General features: G+C 36.5%; 1 long non-coding RNA gene across 2 annotated transcripts; it reads left to right on the forward strand.

Annotated features, from left to right (window-relative positions):
* Positions 1-895: 895 nt before the first annotated feature.
* LOC124160676 lies at positions 896-6,479 on the forward strand. Of its 2 annotated transcripts, XR_006865222.1 has the most exons (3): positions 896-1,165; positions 1,320-2,523; positions 6,058-6,479. It is a non-coding gene; the product is annotated as an uncharacterized LOC124160676 (long non-coding RNA). The 2 variants fall into 2 exon arrangements; XR_006865221.1 differs by lacking the exon at positions 896-1,165 and having other exon boundaries at positions 1,172-2,523.
* Positions 6,480-10,131: the final 3,652 nt, after the last annotated feature.

Below are 10,131 nucleotides of genomic sequence, written 5' to 3' on the forward strand. Positions count from 1 at the left end.
GTGCAAAATAGTTTACGGATCATAAAATACTATCTATTTAATCTGCGAAGAAATTGAACGGGTTGACATATGTTTGGATAGTTCAGTCAGATTAATTGTCATGACAATGATTACCTTCAAAAGGATACTCATTCAAAGAAAATTATCAAAAATCCGTAGGGTTCTTGGGATAAATATGCAGGGCTCTTGAGATACACGCTTGATGCTTGCGCTCGTGCTTGCATCTCACGGGCGAATGCAGAACTTAATCAAAATGGTGATGCCACCTGACGGGCAAAGTCTGAACTTAATCTTAACGGTGCTGCCATCGGACGGGAAAAGAGAAAACTTAATCAGACGAGTGCTGCCATCTATTTTCCAAAAAACCTACCGAAACACAGAAAATTGACTTCGAAAGGCATACACGGAATTATAAAATTTGCATTAAACATGAATTCCCTTTATTACAACCCAACCCAACCCAACCCAACCCAACCCAACCCAACCCAACCCAACCCAACCCAACCCAACCCAACCCAACCCAACCCAACCCAACCCAACCCAACCCAACCCAACCCAACCCAACCAAACCCAACCCAACCCAACCCAACCCAACCCAACCCAACCCAACCCAACCCAACCCAACCCTACCCAACCCAACCCAACCCAACCCAACCCAACCCAACCCAACCCAACCCAACCCAACCCAACCCAACCCAACCCAACCCAACCCAAACCAACCCAACCCCTTACCGACCATATGAAAACCGAGCAATCCGTCGTTAGCGGACAGCGCCCCTTTGGCAACATTGTAAACTGAAAACAAATGAGGTTTGTAATGCCCGCTTTTATGTCCCCTCGCGCCACCCCCGGCGACATTAGGAATTAAAAACAAATGAGTCCTGAAACTCATCTTAACCCCTGGCGGCGACTTTTTAAACTTAAACGACAAATGAAATATGAGAATCGTTTTTATTGCGCTTTAAGTGAAAAATATATTTACGACACCCAAGTACGTAACGAAGCGAATGCTATATTCTAAAGGACGTGGATACGTAGAACCATCGTGGAACTGAGACAGTTAACACTCATCTATCAATTTTGATTTATTGAATGCGTTTAATGATAATAAATTCTGCAGAATCTTTCGACGGCTTGTTTTTTATCAATTTTTTTTATTTTTGAAGTATGTATCATTTCTTCAAATATTTTTTTTGAAATTACTAGCAGTATTTAAAATTACGGTATTTTTTGTAGATTAAGCAGTAGAAATACTTCCATTAAATAAACATTCTTATGCATCTGGTAGATATTTAATGATACTTGCCATTCCATGTAAGATTCTTCCATGGCCACTCCAAGAAACGAGTTCCAGCCGACAGAAATTCCTAGGTGGGTTTCAAATCTTTTCTTTCATTTTGAACTCCGCTATTAATCCGGGATATCCTAGTAAATTGGTAATTTTACAAAGAGATTTCATGTGAGCATCGATCGGTGGACGAATTAGTGTTGGTTTCTCGAAGAAATTCTTCGCGCGAGTGTATTTGGAGGTTGATTTTAATATTGTTTGTGTTATTGCTTCAATAATTAATAGTTTTAATTATTTCTCAATAAATTCTTACCACAGACTTATATGCTTTTGACATTCTCGCTCACCAACGCTAATGCAGTACACGGCGCATATCCTGGTTTGTTGTTACGAAAAGAACTTGATTTTTCGAGGGTATTAAATGAATTATTTTTGTACTTATAGTATATTGTGGAAGAATGTGGAACACTATGGATGAATAAATGACTACTTAGAAGGAAGAAAAACATGACCCGTGACTGGGTTAGCATTTTACATTGACGCTTGTTAATCTACCTACACAGCACAATAACTCGCGTATATAATGTATTTACCAAGGAAATTGATGTGTACTATACGTAATGTATTTTTTAACGTATTATTGCTGTATTACAGCGTTGTTATATGTAGGGATTTTCATTATGCATATTGGTGTATCCATACCGGTATAATGCATAAACCTGTGAGTTAATATTAGCGACCAAAAATATTCATGTAACATGTAGGAGAGTATACTGCCGAGGAAGATTATATTTGTGGATTAATATATTAATTAATTAATTAATATATTCACTTTAAAAACTAATAATTGCCTATTTGCGCATTATCGGTTTTAATGAGTCAACTCATAAGATCATCATTGAGCGAAGTAGTGATATCCATGAAACTACTACGTTGTGTACGAGTGAAGTTCGTTAAGTTTCACGAACTTTTATGGATTTATGTGGTGTTAGTTGTTGAAAAGGATAGTGAATTTTCCTTTTTTCTTGAATTTCATTCGCTGGGCTTAAGAGACATGTGTTTGTGAGGTATTTTTGTGAAAAACGCCTTTAACGTGTTCAGTGCCGGTGTGCGTAGAAAACTCCAGGAGTGGACCCAAAGTTAAAGTTTTCAGCTTTCCAAAACATCTTGAGTTGGAGATCAAGTGGATTCGGCCTATCAGAAGAGACAATTCCACCTCCACGAAAAACAGTAAGGTATGTACTTACCCTTTCACGCTGTAATTATTTGGATGTAACCTCTATACTATCTGATCACCGTGCTCTTCTTTTCTCGCTTGAGTCCTTGAACAAAACCTCTTACAAAATCCCTCATCTTATCCATAAGAGAACTCTTGATGATGAATCAATCATTAACCTTGTAAATTCAATAGCTCTTGAAACCTGGGATGATATTTATGAAGCAGGACATGCAAAAGACAAATTTAAAAAATTCATTGATACCTTCACCATGTATTTTAATGCAGCTTTCCCCAAGAAATACCTTAGATGTAGACCGAAAGACTCCAAAAGAAAGCTCTACTCCCATGACCTAGTAGTTGAGAGTCGACGCCTACGAGAGCTTCATCAGGAAGCTAAATATGTTGATAATTGCCTAATGGCCTCTGACAAACAATCTCTTAAGGTCTTAAAAGAGCGAGTGAGGACACACCGCAAAATCAACAACGAGATGTACATCACTTCCTCGACCAATCCCATAAAATCAGCATGGGATGTTATTAAGTGCAACACCAAATCAGGTCAACATAATGCTATGCATGATAATTTCAATGGTACCCTAACTACAGATCCTGTAATTATTGCTACCAATAACTCAACTTTCAGCAGAAAAAACCACTGACTCCCCTCCCCCATACCCCTTACTCACCAAAAGCTCTCCATCCTTTAGGTCCTTTTTTCTTTTTCCCACTTGTCCCAAAGAGGTTCAAAAAGTCATAGAATCCTTTCCAAATACATGGTCCTCAGGTTTTGATGAAATCCCCATTCCAATCATCAAAGCAGCTAACAAATTCATATGCCATCCCTTGGCAGACATCATTAATTCCGCTTTTGACAATGGATATTTTCCCAACTATCTTAAGTTAGCCCACGTTACCCCTATTTACAAAAAGGGCTCCCGGTCAGATCCATACAACTATCGGCCTATATCCATTCTCTCATACTTCTCAAAAATTTTTGAAAATATCTTATATAATCGTCTTGTAAGTTTTCTGGAACAACAAAAATTGCTTCATGAAAGTCAACATGGCTTCCGAAACAAAAAATCAACAATCAGTGCCATATTCCAACTACTAAACTATATCCACAAGGCTCTAGATAATAGAAATTCCACTGTTGGCATATTTTATGATCTTAGCAAAGCCTTTGACAGTATTGATCATGAAATTTTGTACTTTAAACTCTCGAGGCTGGGTATCAATGGTAATGCCTTACTCTGGATAAAATCCTTCCTTACTAACCGGCAGCAGCAAGTCAAATTTAACTATCATACTGCGAAAGGTCCCAAAATTACCCTGTCAGAGCCTCTAGAAGTTCATCAAGGTGTGCCTCAAGGCTCAATACTTGGACCCCTGTTCTTCCTAATATTTGTAAATGACCTTCCCAACTCAATTACTCTTGGGAAACTGCTCCATTATGCTGATGATACGTCATGTCTGCTACAATAAAAAAACTCCACTGAACTTGGATACCTCTGCAGAACCGCTGTCTCTGACATGAACGAGTGGTGCAGATCCAATGGTCTCACCATAAATCCCCTGAAATCCTTTCATCTTCAGTTCCATCACAAAAGAAGTCCTCCCTCTTCCAGCCTCCTACTCCGAGTAAGTGATAACCCCATCCTTCGTTCCCAAGCCATTAAGTTTCTTGGGTTAACAATCAATGAAAACCTGGATTGGTCTCACCATGTAAATAATGTTACAAAAAAAATAACAGTTGGCATCTTCCTCATTAGAAGATTAGCTCCAATCGTCACCTTAGACACCTTGAAATTACTTTTTCATGGTAAAATCCAATCCCACATCACCTATGAGATATTATTCTGGGGAAATGACTCTCTCTCCAGAAAGATCTTCTCTCTCCAAAAGCAAGCCCTAAAAGCTATCCTTCGCCTTCCCTCACGTACCCCTGGCAGACCCCTATTCAAAAAACTGTCAATTCTTACTGTTCCATCCCTCTACATTCTAAACTGTGCCCTATTTGTAAAGCAAAACCCAGAAGATTTCCCAGCTCACCACAAAGTACACTCCTACCACACTCGTAATCATAATAACATTCACTTGCCCCATTATTCTCTGTCCTCATCTCAGCACGGTCCACTTCACTCAGCTTCAGTCATCTACAATAGCTTACCACCGAGCATAAAATCCATTACATCCATATCCAATTTTAAAAAATGTCTAAAGGAGCTCCTAATTAAGAAAGCATACTACACCTTAGCAGAATATTTTGATAATGGCTGTGATTGTTGTAAAATGTGACCCTCTATTTTATGCCTTGTATATATTTATGTATGCATGTATACCTGACGATTTCTATGTTGCATAATGTAACCAACAGAAATAAAATTATATTATTATTATTATTATATTATGTAATTTCTAGCTAGATGTGGCTTGGGGATGTTGATGAATGTCTCCAATTCTAAAAGTGGTGATTTAAAATATTGTAGCAGCAATTTGACTGAAAATTCTTTTATTTTGATTGTTTCTTGTATTATTTCGTTCAGTAAACGTGTGGTTGAAGGAGTTACTGGGAATTATAATTTAGCAGCCAAGTTTATAGAATCGAATATTGTTTCTTAGCTTGCCCTTTGGTGTGTTATGCGTCTGAAACTCAGTACTCAGTTAAAAACACTTATTTAACTATTCATTCATAACCTAGAGTTGAAAAGCTGCTTGAATTATTTACGCCCTAAGTTATATAATCGGGTATTTTCAATGAAACTTATTGAGTCATTGTATTTTTGGTGTAGTACCGTATACTACAGGGAAAAGCACATACATTTTAAGGTATTCTTGCTTTCAAATTAATTTGAGCTTATGTATCATTTCGCAAGACCAACAATACTCACTTAACCCTCTTAGTGCTATCCTTCTTCCTGGGTTACTGGCGAGAAATGCGGAGGGTATTTTCATAAAATGTAGCAACTTGGAAAAAAAAACAATACAAAGCTATTTTATTATATATCCATAAGCAGTTTTTTTTAATTATTGAGGTTAAACTGGTTAATCAAAAAAAAATATTTTTCCGTTTACTGAAAAAAATATATCAATGTAATAAGATATAGCAAATTAGATAATGTACTATGTAAGAGCCGATATATCGGCCCGCCGCACTTTTCGCCCAACCAGCAAAAGCCGATATATCGGCTCGCCGCACTAAAAGGGTTAATAAGTTGCATGGAAAGAAATGATGAGAAATTCATTGAGTCTCGTCAGAAACTTGTATATGTTATTAGTGTGTATGAACCGCCGTGAATGGAAATATGCGTTTTTCTATTACAATCGTGAGTGGTGCAATGAACCGGAATTTAACTGTGTCCGGCTTTCATCATCTCAAATTATCTTATGCTTATATCTAGTTTTATATAAAAAATCATTGAGGTATGTATAGTTATCTCCTATATTTGCCAGCCAAGTCATTAGATATATTTCTCGTTCAGAAATGCCTTAAATTGAAAATGAAATGACTAAGTAATTTAGTTGCTATTTTCTTATTTATTAATTTTAGGTGTGTGAGCTGCACTTCACATCGAGTGATGTCAGAAAAGAATCTGTGGCCTTGCACGAGAAGATGGGGGGATAATTCGTGTTGAATTAAAGGTGCCGAGACTGGGGGAAGGCACCATTTCTTCAGTTGCCAAACTATCATTCAGAAGACAGAAAGACAGTGGAATAAGTTCCATATATATAACAATGGTGGATGTGGATTTGTTTTTTTTTTTAAGTGGATGATGTGACGATGTGGCAATAGACATTCGTTGGAGAAACTATTGAAGATAGTTAGTATGGCTTCTGCCAATGCACTTAAAATAATTTTTGATCATAAGAGAAAGACAGTATTTGTTTCATCAAAGTAGTTCATGGTAACAAGAGAGAATTGCTACTATTATTGTGATTGAATAATGACAATATAAAATATCTGTATTTTAATTCTGTGTTTTTTCTTTCCTGCCACTAAAATTCATTGTGGTGATGTCTTCATGCATGGTAAGAGCTGAGATGTGATTTAAGAGATATCATATTCTTTATACATATTTTTATGCTGGTGATTTGGCAGGACTTTCAAATTTTTATTAGATTGATACATCTACTGAAGTGACATTGAAACTTACGGTAGTTATAACTACCGTTGTGTGCACAGAGAATCATTTAAGCCTTTTCTGGCGACATCGTTATCGGACGACGGTAATCTTCACTTGAAATACAGTTGTTTGTCTGTGTACCAATGAAAATATCTTTATTTTAAGGTGAATATGTATTTTCAATCTCCCTCTTGAAGCGTTATAGTTAGTGATTTATTTTGCACATTAGATGAAATGATAGTTAATGTTTTGATACAGTTAATAGCGCTTCGTGTCACAGAGGTTATAAGAGCTCCTGGTTGGTCTTATGAGATATTCAATTAACTGTTAAAAATTCGTAATAGGTTACAAAATCTGGTAAGCTTCTGAAGGTGATTGCTTGACTACAGATGACGTTCAGTTGCCAGTTGGTTACAGATGATGTTTGGTTGCCTACCGAACCCGGTTGGCTACATAGATGGGGTTCGGTTGCCTACCGAACCCTGTAGGATGTTTCAAAAAGCATATAGCCTACTGAAACCGGTAGGAAAAATTTCCAGCTGGGCATCCTTCTCATAATGGATTCTCAAATGAATATTCAACCATAACTGCAGCCTTTCACCTAATTAATAAGATAATTTGGGGGCTTTCTAATAAGAAAGACATCATCGGATTTTTTTTACACATAAAGAGTATTTGATACTAAAGACCACACAAGACACTACTTAATTTCTTGGATTATATTTTAATCTGAATATTGATTGGCATGCCACATATGAATGGTTGCAACATGGTTACAACCACATATTATAATAGTACTGCAATAATCACTAAAATAACTACTGCGATCTATATGATTAATAAACTTATACCAACTACCTCAACACAGGCTATAAGAGCCTTATCTATTATTATAGTATTCTACAGATTAAGGTAGGTTTCATTGGAGTACTTAAGAAGCATTCTGGGAGTCTCCCCTTCCCTCAACCACTTCCCTCTTCAATTCAAAATAAGGCCTACTCCCTTTCAATCTATCTAAAAATTCCATTCTTTTCCTTCCTCTCCCTCGTTTACCTAACATTCAACCATCCTACACTTTTTTCAGCATTCCCTTCCCACTAAGTACTCGCTCCATCCATACCTTCTGTCTCCTCCATTTCTCATATAAGAGCTGCCTCTCCTCACCCATCCTATGCAGCAGTTCATCATTCCTCCTCCTCTCCATCTGCTACACCTTTTCCATTCTTTGCCTTCATGTCCACAATTTTCTCCCGTCCTCCTTCCTAAGTGCCCATGTTTCCACTTTCCCATGTAAAGAGCTGCACTCCCGATAAAAGCCTTCACTAACCTTAAAGAGTATGCCAAAATTCATCCCTATTTAGCAAACCTACGGAATTGTCTTCTAGAGAAATGCTAGTGTAGCGTCCAAGTCGTTTTCAATGCAAAAGATGGCTGTTAAATCCATATTGTGCTTTTCAAAAGGGTGCTAGGAAGACTAAAATATTCTTGAAACTCATGTCACTCACTCTGCCATGTATTTATACCTAGTTATGCCCAATTCTGCAACACATTATAGCAATGAGACATGGTAGAGAAAATGTTCATGGCCAGTGGCACAGCAAGGGTGGTGGTATGGGGGATAAAACCTCAGAGCTCAGAGAAATTTTTTAATTTAATCCATTATACTTAATTGGATTGATATTACTAATAGAATAGTGTAAGGATTAATAAAATTTCCCTCATAAAGCCGTAAAACTCACCATTTTGATCCATTTATCTTAACATGCAGCAATTTATTAATCTCGAACCTACCGCTTATCCTGGTGGATATTATATACAACCCCCCCCCCCCACACATCGCACTATTAGTTGCACCTAAACCACCACCACCACCTGCGTTAATTCCTAGCTGCCGCCATGCATCTGGCAAATCAGCCACTAAACATAGGCAAGAGAGGTCCTCATAATTCAGCCTCAATTATCTACAATAAGATTCCATTTCGAATTAAAATAGTAAAACAATATGCCTTAAAAATAAATTAAAAGAACTGCTATTTCATAAATGCTACTATAGCATGGTATGTTCTTGAGTGATGAATTTATGTAGTCTGTATTTTAGACGTGCCTATAATACGCCTAAATGTTTATACAATACCACACTTGTCTGAGTACTGGTCTACAGAACTTTAGTGGATTGCATGGTTGTTTAAGTATTACTAACTAGAGTGAGATTTATGCAAACACTTAAGATTGCAATGATGCTTTGAAAGGATTTTTGTAGTAATAAAATATGCTGATAGTACTTTCACTCTGTACATTAATAGGTTTCAACTGGATTCGCAAACATTGGTCCCTTGAAAAACCATTTAGGTACAACATAATAAAAATAAAGTGATGATAGAACACTCATTACCAGGTATTTGTAGACCTAAAAAGAAAAAAATAGCTGACAAGGAAAAATTACTTCCCAAAGCCATTCCCTTCACAAAGAAATATAATATTTTAAATAATGTATACATGAGGTTTGCCATTTAGTTATTCCTTTCTTTCATATGCAATAGGCAAATATATTTCACTGAAACATAAGCTGGTGTTACCATTGGCATTAAAATAAGATATTTGCACTAAATTATGAGGTTAGCCTCAAAGTTATCATTATCTGTCTCTTGAAATAGGCAACTATATTCAACTCTATCGTCATTTTTTGGTTCCCTTCATTATAAAATTAGATATTAGCAGTCAAATATGAGGTTAACCTGGATGTTTTCACTTTCTGTCACTTGAAATATGCAACTTTATTCAACTCTATCGTCATTTTTTGGTTCCCTTCATTATAAAATTAGATATTAGCACTCAAATATGAGGTTATTCTGGATGTTTTCACTTTCTGTCACTTGATATAGGCCACTTTATTCAACTCTTTCGTCATTTTTTGGTTCCCTTCACTATAAAATTAGATATTATCACTTAAATATGAGGTTAACCTGGATGTTTTCACTTTCTGTCACTTGAAATAGGCCACTTTGTTCAACTCTTTCGTCATTTTTTGGTTCCCTTCACTATAAAATTAGATATTATCACTTAATTATGAGGTTAACCTGGTTGTTTTCACTTTCTGTCACTTGGAAATGTGAAATATATTTAACCATATAACAATTTTTATACTCCTTCGTGTTTTTTTCACTTGTAATTAATCCGTGCTCCATTTGTTACAACAATTTCTTCTGTATTTCTTCCAATTTAACGTTTACACTTGCTTTTTGAATCGTACGTTTATATTTCACGGTATATGATTATCGTACATGGGTAGGGGTGGGGAATGGCGGGTCTAGTTCTTATATGGTCTAAGGGTTCAAGCTAAATCTGGTGGAATTAAAAAATATTGTAATGTGAAACTTACAAGCAATTTTACGCAAGCTATTTTATTCGCAGTTTTAAGGCTTGTGAACAATCTTATCTGGATTTGAACCCCCCCCCCCCCCTCGGGTTTTCGATATTCAACTGTTAAATAGAAACAAATC

Source organism: Ischnura elegans, chromosome 6, assembly GCF_921293095.1.
Source record: "Ischnura elegans chromosome 6, ioIscEleg1.1, whole genome shotgun sequence".
NCBI lineage: Eukaryota > Metazoa > Arthropoda > Insecta > Odonata > Coenagrionidae > Ischnura > Ischnura elegans.